The sequence below is a fragment of the Panthera tigris genome, chromosome B4 (assembly GCF_018350195.1).
Source record: "Panthera tigris isolate Pti1 chromosome B4, P.tigris_Pti1_mat1.1, whole genome shotgun sequence".
Taxonomy (NCBI): domain Eukaryota; kingdom Metazoa; phylum Chordata; class Mammalia; order Carnivora; family Felidae; genus Panthera; species Panthera tigris.
The window spans coordinates 53,754,465-53,767,506 of NC_056666.1; the positions used below are offsets into that span (position 1 = coordinate 53,754,465).

Sequence of the window (13,042 nt, forward strand, 5' to 3'; positions counted from 1 at the left end):
CTCAGTATATTAGCTGTTCCAAGTTAGTTGGTCTCGGGGATGGAATCTGATGGATCTGTCCTTGTAGCTGCCTAGACTACTTTGTCTTCGGGAACCTCACTCCCAATTCCAGACCCAAGCTGGCTGCCAATAAAGATGAGAGTACTCCTTCTGTTCCCAAAGAAAGTCCAAGAGGACACCTTTATTTTTTTTAATTTTATTTAAATCCAAGTTAGTTAATATGTAGTATAATAATAGTTTCATGACTAGAATTTAGTGATTCATAACTTACATATAACACCCAGTGCTCATCCCAACAATGGTCCTCCTTCAGGACCATCGCCTGTTTAGCCCATCCCTCCACCCAACACCCCTCTAGCAATGCTCAGTTTGTTCTCTGTATTTAAGAGTCTTTTATGGTTTGCCTCCCTCTCTGTTCTTATTTTCCTTTTCTTTTCCTTCCCCTATATTCATGTGTTTTGTTTCTTGTTTTCCACATATGACTGAAATCATATGATATTTATCTTTCTCTGACTGAAATATTTCACTTACCATAATAAACTCTACTTCTATCCACATTTTTGGCAATGGTAAGATTTCATTCTTTTTGACTGATGAGTAGTATCCCTTTGTATATATACATATACCACATCTTCTTTATCCATTTATCAGTCGATGGACGCTTGGGCTCTTTCCATAATTTGGCTGCTATAAACATTGGGTTGCGTGTGCCCCTTAGAATCAGCATTTTTGTATCCTTTGGATAAATACCTGCTGTGCAGTTGCTGGGTGGTAGGGTAGCTCTATTTTTAATTTTTCAAGGAACTCCCATGCTGTTTTCCAGAGTTGCTATACCAGTTTGCATTCCTACCAGCAGTGCAAAAGGGTTCCTGTTTCTCTGCATCCTTACCAGCATCTGTTGTTTCCTGAGTTGTTAATTTTAGCCATTCTGACAGGTGTGAGGTGGTAACTCATTATGGTTTTGATTTGTATTTCCCTAATGATGAGTGATGTTGAACATCAGAGAATTTGCCACAGTGGCTCATGTATAGGCAATATTCATCCTTGTTATTGTGTGAAAATAAAAAACAGGACCTTATAGGCTTACTTAAACAACATAACAATAAGATATATTATATAACTCAATAATAGGATGAAATTATATAATTCAACTATCACCTTAAAGGAGTTCTATGTGGCTTGGATAACAAAATTGTTCCATAAAAGCCCAAACGTACCCTTCTCCATGGGGTTAACTGTGAACATGTGGAAGTAGTACATGGGCCCACTTTCCTTATTACTGGATAGAAGATGCACTTTGGGATGCCCATATCTCCAGACAAATCTTCTCCCACTTCCAGTGACTCTTCATAATTATAATATTGTTAAGACTAGACATCAGGCAAAGAGGGCTTCTTGGCCCCTTAACCTAACCATTTTTTAAAGTCTCTGTCATGTGTACATAAGCCCCATTATCAGGGAAGATGGATCAGGAGGCACTTAGGCCACTTTGTCAGTGACGATCAGATTCTTCCTGATGTCGGACTACCATGCCTCTTGCTGTGTTCAAAGTCCACTCCCTCAGGGCACTTGGGTGACTCAGTTGAATAAGCTTCCAACTTCGGCTTAGGTCATGATCTCACAGTTTGTGGGTTTCAGCCCCATGTCACACTTTTTGCTGACAGCTGGGAGACTGGAGCATGCTTTGGATTCTGTGTATCTTTCTCTCTCTGCCCTTCTCCCACTCACGTTCTGTCTCTCTCTCCCTCTCTCAAAAATAAACATTAAAAAAAAAGCCCACTCCCTCACAAATGGTGCCCTTAAAACTCATTTTCCCATCTTTTCAAAGTTGGAATCATAGATGAAGGTTGAGAGGAAACATAAGTGAAATGATCCAGAAAGAAGGCAGGAAGAACTGACCTGTCAGGGGGAGGAGAGTAGTGACAAGGATGGGAGGAGTGAGGGAGAGATTGCAGGGGGAGAATCAAAAGACTGAAGAAGCAAGAGTACACGGAGTGAAATGTATAAGGCATTATCTCCAACTCTACCAAGGATGTCATGGCTTTTATGAGAAGGGGAAAATTTACTCTTGAGCTACCAACCAAAACATGTTATATCAACAGGAAACGGGGCTCAGTGAAGGTGTGAAAGCTCCAGGTACCAGTCTCAGATTTCTCTTATCCACTCTCAAGCCTTTCCTAATGTGACTACTGCCCTGCAAGAGACAGAAACTAATGCTACTAACCTGTGCTGGCAGGAAGGTGGCAGGAAAGTAGTCAAAAGAATACCCTGGTGTTGAAGCTGCTGGGAGGTCAGCTGACTGTCTGCTCCTCAGAGGTTTGGTTGTCTTCAACCTTGGACAGGAATCCAGGAATGACTGCAAGGGTGGAAGGAGTTATCTCTAAGACACTCAGGGGATGTCTTTCTCTTCCCCCAAAGCCCACAAGCCCTGACCAACTCCCCCAAGGAGTACAGAGCCCAGAACACACTGAGACTGAGGTGGGGGGTGAAAGGGAGTCTCTGTGACAGCGGTCTGCCTCTCTGTTTGTGTATCTCTGTCTCCATCTCTTCCCTAGATTCTCACATCCTTGGGCATTATTTCAGAGGTCTCTACCTTGATCTGTTTCCAGGTCTCTAATAAGATCAGAGCTCTTAACACCTGTTTTGCTTGCCAACTCCTAGTCTGGAGAAGAGAGGGCAGGGTCCATCCTGAGGCAAGGGGAGGGTCCTGACTTCCCCTCTGCCCAAGGCAGGGGAAAGGTTGGGAAGATGGACCAAAGATGGAACTCATCCTAAGGTTAGTTTAACAAACACGCCCCTCCCGCCCCCCCCCCCCATTAGCAAGGTCGTTTTCTCATTCTGTTATTGGTTTTATTATTATTGCCCTTCAAATAGGAAATTGAATTAACTCATAATGATAGGATGATAAATATATGACCATGACCACAAAAGCCTTTCCTAACTTCCATATCTAATGAAAACTCCCTTTTATTCTTTATCAATAGACTCAATTTATTTCCTTCAGGTGTTTATCACACTGTAATTATTTAAGTGTTTTCTTATTGTTTATTTCCCACTAAGAAAAGCTCTATATTTGAGTGAGAGAAAGAATGAATGGTGAATAAATATATGGGAGTAAATATACTGGTGGGGTAAAAATTTACTTATAATATGACCTATTCCTGAGTGTATCATGTCCAGACCTATATTAACAATAATATCCTTAATCAATACTCATAATGCCCCTACTTCTACATCTCTACCCATGGCCTCTTCCTCTGCAACTGTATACCACACATGAAAGTTGTTTAACAATTCCTTAGGTCTATGTTAAGGACCATGGAGAGAATATAAAAATATACGGGGCACAGTGTCTCCACTCCAGAATTTTACAGTTCAGTGAGAGAGAAAGGGAAGATACAGGGTAACTACAACTGAAGATGATGTGTGGAGAGACAGCTATGGTAAGACTGACAGAAAGGAGTAGAGGAGGTTAAAGGAAAGAAATTGCTTCTGGTGCAGAAAATCCAGGAAGGCGCGGGCAGGAGGTAACAACTGGACCATGATGACTGTGTAGATTTTAACTAGTCAGAGATTGGGAGGACAGAATTTCAAGGAAAAGACATAGCTGTTTGGAAAGATTTCCTGACTTTGGGCATCATTTGATTTTGAATTTCTGTTCATCATGAGAGAGTAAAATGAAAGGACCAGGATATTCAAGGTAAAACTGCAGAAGCTGGAGGCTTTGAATACAGAATACAGGAGCCAGTGCCTAGATCTCTGCTCCCAGCTTTCACTTATCTGCACTTATCTTGCACCTGATCTTCTTGAAGGGGTGTAAGGTTCATATGGGACAGGGTACCCATTATGCCTCCATCTAATTGTCTCTCATCTCTTCTCTCCCCTCCACTGAGGTCTTTATTAACAATGATAGGATTTCTTAATCTCATTACTTAGAAGACCACAAAGCACAGAAAAGCATATACTACACAAATTAAGTCAGGTCATTTGCATACCTGGGAAAGGAAGAACCCCCTTCTCTTTCCATCTCCCTAGTCAATTTTCCTCCATATTCTGACACTATATGTCAATAAATATCTGTAATCCCTCCTTCTCTGGACAAGGGGTGCTGTAAAATGTCAGATATAAAGTTTGTTATAAAAATCCCTCATAAAAAAGTCTCCCAAGTACTGGTGAGTTGGGAAAGGGTTACATTAGGAAGCAAGAGATAAGGAACCCTCAAAGAGGCAGGCTGCAGCTGAAAGTGGGAAGGTGAAGAAGCCGTGGGGGTTGGGAAAAAGAGAACAAAAACAAAAACAAAAAAAGATGAACGTATTTCAGACTTGCCTGATCTAGGTGCCACGCGTGGAGTCTCAAAAACTTTCTGATAACGTCCCAATAAAAAGTGAGACACAGAAACCTAAGAGGCTACGCAGTCAGGACTCCTCTCACTCTTGAGAGTTTTATGCTTTCCCTTAATAAACTCTATTGCTTTGCTCACTCTCTGTTGTCTTCGAGATTCGTTCTTCAACTCCATGACACAAGGACCAGTGTCTCTCCCACACTCCTGAAACAAATATTTTGATGCCCAAACTTGGGAATCATCGGAGGGTAACAGCAGACTCTTTCCTTTCCCTTTTTGAGCAGAGGATCTCCTTACCAAGACTCTCAAAACCAGGCACGTGTGAGCCAGTTAAAAGCGGGTAGCACAGCTGCAGGTCTTAAGTTTCAGGTGACAAGTTGCTGGGTAAAGGTTTAGTCAATCCCCCCTTGTGAAAGGCGAACGTTGGCCTAATGCCAACCAGTTCCATTTTCTGCTGTTGCTTATTCTTTCTTCACCTATCCTTCTTAAATGGCTTTTAAAACCTTTCCAAGTCCTGATGATCAATATGCTCCAGCAATTAGGGACTTGTTTGGTGAGATATGTTTTTCAGTCAGACACAACTCAGGCTTAAATGTGGCCAGGATTCTAGGCTTCAAATATCAGCAGATTCATCCCTCTGTATCCCCTGGGTTTTGGACATTAAAAACAGGAGCACAGATCTACCACCAGTGCCTTTGTGCACAATAGCAGTGGGAACCTTAATAATTGGGACCTGTTGGCTGATAGGACATCAGGCATCCAGGAAGGAAAGATGCTTGGGGGTGAGGTGAAGAAATAATTGAGTTATGGGCTAGATTCCATGGGTTGGGGGTGTGAGAAAATTAGTACGACCAAGAAATGAGGGCTCAATCAAGGGAGCTCCAAAGAATGAGGTCATCAGGGGCTTGGTTACATGAAAGGTTCATCTGGGGGACGCACATAAGGACTGGCAATGCAAGTGCTCTGCACCTGCCCTATGGTTTCCACTGGACACCTGAGATGTAAAAGAATGGAGACCAGCCCTGGGGGCCATGGCCCAGGGAAGCCTCCTTCATAGTCACCCCAGGTTTGCTTGCACCCATAATCTTTATAAATAACAAACCTTGATTCACTAACCTTACCAAACTCCTTAAGATTTAAGAGATTTAGGGGCACCTGAGTGGCTTAGTTGGTTAAGCCTCTGACTTCAGCTCAGCTCATGATCTCACAGTTTGTGGGTTCGAGCCCCATGTTGGGCTTGGTGGTGACAGCTCAGAGCCTGGAGACTGATTCTGATTCTGTCTTTCCCTGTCTCTCTGCTTATCCCCTGCTTGCAGTCTGCTCCTCCCAAACATTAAAAGAAAAATTAAAAAAAGATTTAAGAGATTTAGAAGGATCCAGAGGAGAGAAGAAGGGTTGTGTATGGGCTGAAGCAGTGGGTCACAATGGCTACTTCCACTGGCCCAATCCTTCTTCAACCCAAGGTGTCAGGCCATTCTCTCACCCTGGGGAAGGCAGATCAAGGGATGTCTTGATTCTAAAGGGGAGAGCTAATATGTTGGGATGCCTTCATAGTCACTTCTCTAATATAACAGGTACAGAGGTTCTTGAGGTTCTTGACTCCTACCTGCATCACAAGATGGGAAACAAACCATTCTCTGTGGGTACTCCTCTGGAACATGTTCTGAGAAATTGGAAATGATTTGATATACAAATGATCAAAAAGAAGTGCATGGATTTTTTTTTTTTTTCTCCCAGGCTTGGCCTCAGTATCTTCCGGAGGATGGAGAATCCTGGCCTCTTTAAATTTTTTTTAACGTTTATTTATTTTTAAGACAGAGAGAGACAGAGCATGAACGTGGGAGGGTCAGAGAGAGAGGGAGACACAGAATCAGAAACAAGCTCCAGGATCTGAGTTGTCAGCACAGAGCCCGACGTGGGGCTCGAATTCATGGACGGCGAAATCATGACCTGAGCTGAAGTCGGACCCTTAACTGACTGAGCCACCCAGGCGCCCCGAGAATCCTGGCCTCTTGAGGGAAGTATTCAGTACAGTACTATCTTACAGTTAGATCTATATTGTAGAAGAGAGGGTAAATGGTCAGAAGTTCCCTATGTACAGGTCTTTGCGTTACAGGACCAGACAGACTTATGTAAGACTTATAGATGCCAACCTCCCAGCCTCTTCAAGAGATACAGAAGAGCGAGTACTTACAGTCTTGCCTCCTGAGGCCTCTCCTCAGGAAAGGCCACCTGTTAAACCCTCATGTCCTCCTTATCCAGGATTTCTAAGGGAGAAGAAATCTTTTCCCTGAAAGGAAGGCACATTCAATGTATCCATTGACTGAAATGTGAATTTGGCCCCACGAAGGTCCATGTTCCATTTTCCCTGCAATATTCTAAGCAAATAAAAAGGACCTGGGCAAAGTTGCAGACAACCCTGATCAACACACAGAAATGTTCCAAAACCTAATCTAGGTTGCTGAAGAAAACACAGGCCATCCCTAATGAAGGGGACTCTAATACTCTCACTGTTTCTCCTAGTACACTCTGGTTAATCTAGTTGTATGTGGGGGCTTCTCCCTCATTCATTCCCTGGGTTAATGATTATGATGATTAGAGCCAACTGTCTCTGGTTAGTCTGCCTCAGGCCAGGGACTTTAAGGAATATTCCCAAGCAGACAGGGAAACTCCTTTTGCTTCAGGGAACTTCCCTGTCTTCTCTGGCCTGACATGGCCTAATTCCACTTGTTGGCTCATCTGTCCTAGCTGACAAGCTTTAATACCAGGAGAACTCTTTCTCTGCCATTGGGCCTTTTATCTGCCCCCGCTTCTTGATGGTACCTCACCTCTACTGCCTTCCCTTCCCTTCTCCTGTTTCTGCACCACCATGGGTGCAGCCTCCATAACTGACTCCTATACTATCTGGATGCCTCCAGCACCATGGGCTCCTCCTTCTCCCCTCACTGTCAAGGAGCAAAGAACACGACCTTAGTTTACACCTCCCACTTTAGATTTCTTCACTGGTGCCCTAGGTAAAAATTAACAATGGTGAGCAAGTTGATTGACTTTTAGTTGGACACAGGTGGAACATATTCTGTTTTTAGACTAATTAACATTTGTTGGTTTAATTAAGATAGACATGTCTTTAGAGTTATCAGCATTAAATATATAAAACTTTTTCTACCTAGGTTTATGAAGGTCAAATAAGCTCATGAATATCTCTGTTACAATTTGTCAACAAAAAGTGACCCAAAATAATGGTAATTTTGTCTGTCTCAAAGTTTTCATGAGTAATTGTTAACATAGCTTTCAGGGTCTTTGGTAACCTGAAACTTTAACATTTTGCTTGGATGATAAACTGTATTGAATTTATTGGACATTTAGGCCTTTTCTAAATCAAATGGAATGCTGAAGCATTGCTTACCAAACGCAGGTTTGTGGTTTTGGTTTATGGCAGAAAAACTAAGGATACTTAAGTCTGTTGAAAGACGTGCTTTATGCTTAATTGATTTATAAGTTGGCCATATAAAAAATATATGATGTAACAGTTCACAATTGGTTACTACTTAGTTTTCATTGGAGGATAAGGTTTCTAAGTTAAAATTCTGCTAATTGTAATTAAGACTGATGGAAATTAGGAAAGTAACTCTGTATGTGGAAAAGTAGGAGATATGTAAGAAAGATATAAGGAATGGGAATACATTTTTGTCAAAGGTTAAAAAAAAAGTAATTTTGTCCTAAATTAGACTGGTTGTATGTAGGAAAGGGGCTTAGGTCAAAATATGAAAGTAAAGGAAAGTTATAGATGATTTGTGAAGGGAAATCTTTGTAAAGGAATTTTATGTGTGATCAGAACTAAGGTTAAAATAAATGGATTTAAAAGACACTGCTATAAGATTAAAATTCTGCTTTACTCTTAAAAAGACAAAGTTTTCTTGGATTGTTGGTCTGTTTTAGATAAAAAAAAAAAAAGAGGTAAACAAAGGTTTTTTTTTCTCTTTTGTCTGTCCTAAAAGATAGAAAGAACTAAGATTTTTTTTTATTTTTTAATATATGAAATTTACTGTCAAATTGGTTTCCATACAACACCCAGTGCTCATCCCAAAAGGTGCCCTCCTCAATACTCATCACCCACCCTGCCCTCCCTCCCACCCCCCATCAACCCTCAGTTTGTTCTCAGTTTTTAACAGTCTCTTATGCTTTGGCTCTCTCCCACTCTAACCTCTTTTTTTTTTTTTCCTTCCCCTCCCCCATGGGTTTCTGTTACGTTTCTCAGGATCCACATAAGAGTGAAACCATATGGTATCTGTCTTTCTCTGTATGGCTTATTTCACTTAGCATCACACTCTCCAGTTCCATCCATGTTGCTACAAAAGGCCATATTTCATTTTTTCTCATTGCCACGTAGTATTCCATTGTGTATATAAACCACAATTTCTTTATCCATTCATCAGTTGATGGACATTTAGGCTCTTTCCATAATTTGGCTATTGTTGAGAGTGCTGCTATAAACATTGGGGTACACGTGCCCCTATGCATCAGTACTCCTGTATCCCTTGGATAAATTCCTAGCAGTGCTATTGCTGGGTCATAGGGTAGGTCTATTTTTAATTTTCTGAGGAACCTCCACACTGCTTTCCAGAGCGGCTGCACCAATTTGCATTCCCACCAACAGTGCAAGAGGGTTCCTGTTTCTCCACATCCTCTCCAGCATCTATAGTCTCCTGATTTCTTCATTTTGGCCACTCTGACTGGCGTGAGGTGGTATCTGAGTGTGGTTTTGATTTGTATTTCCCTGATAAGGAGCGACGTTGAACATCTTTTCATGTGCCTGTTGGCCATCCGGATGTCTTCTTTAGAGAAGTGTCTATTCATGTTTTCTGCCCATTTCTTCACTGGGTTATTTGTTTTTCGGGTGTGGAGTTTGATGAACTCTTTATAGATTTTGGATACCAGCCCTTTGTCTGATGTGTCATTTGCAAATATCTTTTCCCATTCCGTTGGTTGCCTTTTAGTTTTGTTGGTTGTTTCCTTTGCTGTGCAGAAGCTTTTTATCTTCATAAGGTCCCAGTAATTCACTTTTGCTTTTAATTCCCTTGCCTTTGGGGATGTGCCGAGTAAGAGATTGCTACGGCTGAGGTCAGAGAGGTCTTTTCCTGCTTTCTCCTCTAAGGTTTTGATGGTTTCCTGTCTCACATTCAGGTCCTTTATCCATTTTGAGTTTATTTTTGTGAATGGTGTGAGAAAGTGGTCTAGTTTCAACCTTCTGCATGTTGCTGTCCAGTTCTCCCAGCACCATTTGTTAAAGAGACTGTCTTTTTTCCATTGGATGTTCTTCCCTGCTTTGTCAAAGATGAGTTGGCCATACGTTTGTGGGTCTAGTTCTGGGGTTTCTATTCTATTCCATTGGTCTATGTGTCTGTTTTTATGCCAATACCGTGCTGTCTTGATGATGACAGCTTTGTAGTAGAGGCTAAAGTCTGGGATTGTGATGCCTCCTGCTTTGGTCTTCTTCTTCAAAATTACTTTGGCTATTTGGGGCCTTTTGTGGTTCCATATGAATTTTAGGATTGCTTGTTCTAGTTTCGAGAAGAATGCTGGTGCAATTTTGATTGGGATTGCATTGAATGTGTAGATAGCTTTGGGTAGTATTGACATTTTGACAATATTTATTCTTCCAATCCATGAGCAGGGAATGTCTTTCCATTTCTTTATATCTTCTTCAATTACCTGCATAAGCTTTCTATAGTTTTCAGCATACAGATCTTTTACATCTTTGGTTAGATTTATTCCTAGGTATTTTATGCTTCTTGGTGCAATTGTGAATGGGATAAGTTTCTTTATTTGTCTTTCTGTTGCTTCATTGTTAGTGTATAAGAATGCAACTGATTTCTGCACATTGATTTTCTATCCTGAAACTTTGCTGAATTCATGTATCAGTTCTAGCAGACTTTTGGTGGAGTCTATCGGATTTTCCATGTATAATATCATGTCATCTGCAAAAAGCGAAAGCTTGACTTCATAGTTGCCAATTTTGATGCCTTTGATTTCCTTTTGTTGTCTGATTGCTGATGCTAGAACTTCCAGCACTATATTAAACAACAGTGGTGAGAGTGAGCATCCCTGTCGTGTTCCTGATCTCAGGGAAAAAGCTCTCAGTTTTTCCCCGTTGAGGATGATGTTAGCTGTGGCCTTTTCATAAATGGCCTTTATGATCTTTAAGTATGTTCCTTCTATCCTGACTTTCTCAAGGGTTTTTATTAAGAAAGGGTGCTGGATTTTGTCAAAGGCCTTTTCTGCATCGATTGACAGGATCATATGGTTCTTCTCTTTTTTTTTGTTAATGTGATGTATCACGTTGATCGATTTGCGAATGTTGAACCAGCCCTGCATCCCAGGAATGAATCCCACTTGATCATGGTGAATAATTCTTTTTATATGCTGTTGAATTCGATTTGCTAGTATCTTATTGAGAATTTTTGCATCCATATTCATCAGAGATATTGGCCTGTAGTTCTCTTTTTTTACTGGGTCTCTGTCTGGTTTAGGAATCAAAGTAATACTGGCTTCATAGAATGAGTCTGGAAGTTTTCCTTCCCTTTCTATTTCTTGGAATAGCTTGAGAAGGATAGGTATTATCTCTGCTTTAAAAGTCTGGTAGAACTCCCCTGGGAAGCCATCTGGTCCTGGACTCTTATTTGTTGGGAGATTTTGGATAACCGATTCAATTTCTTCGCTGGTTATGGGTCTGTTCAAGCTTTCTATTTCCTCCTGATTGAGTTTTGGAAGAGTGTGGGTGTTTAGGAATTTGTCCATTTCTTCCAGGTTGTCCAATTTGTTGGCATATAATTTTTCATAGTATTCCCTGATAATTGTTTGTATCTCTGAGGGATTGGTTGTAATCATTCCATTTTCATTCATGATTTTATCTATTTGGGTCATCTCCCTTTTCTTTTTGAGAAGCCTGGCTAGAGGTTTGTCAATTTTGTTTATTTTTTCAAAAAACCAACTCTTGGTTTCGTTGATCTGCTCTACCGTTTTTTTAGATTCTGTATTGTTTATTTCTGCTCTGATCTTTATGATTTCTCTTCTTCTGCTGGGTTTAGGCTGCCTTTGCTGTTCTGCTTCTATTTCCTTTAGGTGTGCTGTTAGGTTTTATATTTGGGATTTTTCTTGTTTCTTGAGATAGGCCTGGATTGCAATGTATTTTCCTCTCAGGACTGCCTTCGCTGCGTCCCAAAGCGTTTGGATTGTTGTATTTTCATTTTCATTTGTTTCCATATATTTTTTAATTTCTTCTCTAATTGCCTGGTTGACCCACTCATTCGTTAGTAGGGTGTTCTTTAACCTCCACGCTTTTGGAGGTTTTCCAGACTTTTTCCTGTGGTTGATTTCAAGCTTCATAGCATTGTGGTCTGAAAGTATGCATGGTATAATTTCAATTCTTGTAAACTTATGAAGGGCTGTTTTGTGACCCAGTATATGATCTATCTTGGAGAATGTTCCATGTGCACTGGAGAAGAAAGTATATTCTGTTGCTTTGGGATGCCGAGTTCTAAATAAATCTGTCAAGTCCATCTGATCCAATGTATCATTCAGGGCCCTTGTTTCTTTATTGACTGTGTGTCTAGATGATCTATCCATTTCTGTAAGTGGGGTGTTAAAGTCCCCTGCAATGACCACATTCTTATCAATAAGGTTGCTTATGTTTATGAGTAATTGTTTTATATATCTGGGGGCTCGGGTATTTGGCGCATAGACATTTATAATAGTTAGTTCTTCCTGATGGATAGACCCTGTGATTATTATATAATGCCCTTCTTCATCTCTTGTTACAGCCTTTAAAGTCTAGTTTGTCTGATATAAGTATGGCTACTCCAGCTTTCTTTTGTCTTCCAGTAGCATGATAAATAGTTCTCCATCCCCTCACTCTCAATCTAAAGGTGTCCTCAGATCTAAAATGAGTCTCTTGTAGACAGCAAATAGATGGGTCTTGTTTTTTTATCCATTCTGATACCCTATGTCTTTTAGTTGGCGCATTTAATCCATTTACATTCAGTGTTATTATAGAAAGATACGGGTTTAGAGTCATTGTGATGTCTGTATGTTTTATGCTTGTAGTGATGTCTCTGGTACTTTGTCTCACAGAATTCCCCTTAGGATCTCTTGTAGGGCTGGTTTTGTGGTGACAAATTCCTTCAGTTTTTGTTTGTTTGGGAAGACCTTTATCTCTCCTTCTATTCTAAATGACAGACTTGCTGGATAAAGGATTCTCGGCTGCATATTTTTTCTGTTTAGCACACTGTAGATATCGTGCCAAGCCTTTCTGGCCTGCCAAGTTTCAAAGGAGAGATCAGTCACGAGTCTTATAGGTCTCCCTTTATATGTGAGGGCACGTTTATCCCTTGCTGCTTTCAGAATTTTCTCTTTATCCTTGTATTTTGCCAGTTTCACTATGATATGTCGTGCAGAAGATCGATTCAAGTTACGTCTGAAGGGAGTTCTCTGTGCCTCTTGGATTTCAATGCCTTTTTCCTTCCCCAGTTCAGGGAAGTTCTCAGCTATAATTTCTTCAAGTACCCCTTCAGCACCTTTCCCTCTCTCTTCCTCCTCTGGGATACCAATTATGCGTATATTATTTCTTTTTAGTGTATCACTTAGTTCTCTAATTTTCCCCTCCTACTCCTGGATTTTTTTATCTCTCTTTCTTTCAGCTTC

The 13,042-nt window shown here is 40.8% G+C and overlaps 1 protein-coding gene and 1 long non-coding RNA gene across 2 annotated transcripts in view; one reads left to right on the forward strand and one right to left on the reverse strand.

The window, feature by feature from the left end:
- LOC102948739 (cationic amino acid transporter 3-like) overlaps positions 1–13,042 on the reverse strand; it is a 58,586-nt gene that overhangs the window by 32,586 nt on the left and 12,958 nt on the right. The window contains 2 exon segments of the mRNA XM_042991867.1: positions 2,225–2,356; positions 4,481–4,546. The gene's annotated coding sequence lies outside the window, so the exon portion shown is untranslated.
- The window catches only part of LOC122240313, a 40,475-nt gene that overhangs the window by 13,301 nt on the left and 14,132 nt on the right, over positions 1–13,042 (forward strand). The window lies entirely within an intron of this gene.